This window comes from Macrobrachium rosenbergii, chromosome 43, assembly GCF_040412425.1.
Source record: "Macrobrachium rosenbergii isolate ZJJX-2024 chromosome 43, ASM4041242v1, whole genome shotgun sequence".
NCBI lineage: Eukaryota > Metazoa > Arthropoda > Malacostraca > Decapoda > Palaemonidae > Macrobrachium > Macrobrachium rosenbergii.
The window spans coordinates 50,782,975-50,784,124 of NC_089783.1; the positions used below are offsets into that span (position 1 = coordinate 50,782,975).

The window sequence follows — 1,150 nt, forward strand, 5'->3', positions numbered from 1 at the left end:
TTTTTATTTTTTTGTATGTTAAAAAAGTGTTCTGGTTCCATGACGTAAAGTAATACAAGAGAAAAGAAACAATTACTGTTTTTCTGCCATGATTTGTCCTAAAGTGCCTTTTCTCAACAGATCTTTGCTTATCAGCGGAGGTGTGTAAATGACAGTGGTCATATCTATATGAATATACAGAAAAAAAAGGTAATGACATAACGAAATACTAATTATATCTCCAGCATACAATAACAGTAGAGTATTTCCTTATCAAGATTATTGATACGATACTTGTTTGGATAAATATCTATGCATTTGTGCGGTCAGTTTGATATGTTGGGAAAACGACGTGGCAAAATCTCTTCGCTTCAAAAAAAAAAAAAAACAAAAAGATAAAATGAAATGGCAGACATAAACATATCTTGAAACCGTAACAGTTTTCATAACATCCAGCTATTCATTCACGGGATTAGAACAGATAAAGAAAAACGGGCAATGATTCAAAGATAAACAAAAATAAATTGAAGTTATGGTAAAAACGCTGACGTGATTCACTCTCGTCAATAGGTAATGGCTTGGCTTGTAAGGTTTAGTGTAATTTAAGCAAGATATATACTTTCCATAGAATCTGAAATCCTCTATTAAGAAATAACAGAACCATCATCATAACATCTTTTATCGTATTTGCAAGTAAAGTCAGACATGCCTTAAATTATGCAAAATATCTAATTTCACGTGAAAGCATGTGCAAGTACTCCCCTTCTTTACTAAAGTGGCTAATGGACTTCTGACTAATCTGACCCTTTTCCTTTATGCTTATGTCAAATTTTCTATTTCTTAAGTTTTCTTGGATCTCATCAATACGCTCAACGTGATCGTGAGAAGAGAATAAGCTTATTTCTGACTGAAATGCAAGGGGGAATTCTGTGTAAATACCGTAAGCATAGCTGTATATACAGATGAGAGAATAGAACAGTGTGAAACAAACACAAACAACAAAGAATGAATTAAGCACCTTTCCATACACCGAGAAATGAGTCAAAGGAAAAGCAGTAATCATCATAGAAAAAAAACGACGCCAAACAATGGGGTATAAAAAACTGATACTTAACAAAATCCTACATCAACATATCTTGTGCATGTCCTGATAAAAACACGTTTAATATTT

The 1,150-nt window shown here is 32.6% G+C and overlaps 1 protein-coding gene across 8 annotated transcripts in view; it reads right to left on the minus strand.

The window, feature by feature from the left end:
* Positions 1-1,150, minus strand: part of LOC136828892 (sushi, von Willebrand factor type A, EGF and pentraxin domain-containing protein 1-like) — a 757,486-nt gene continuing 756,336 nt past the window's right edge. For all 8 annotated transcript variants that reach the window (XM_067087200.1, XM_067087201.1, XM_067087203.1 and 5 more), the window contains one exon: positions 1-1,150. This exon is cut by the window's right edge and continues 1,128 nt beyond it. The gene's annotated coding sequence lies outside the window, so the exon portion shown is untranslated.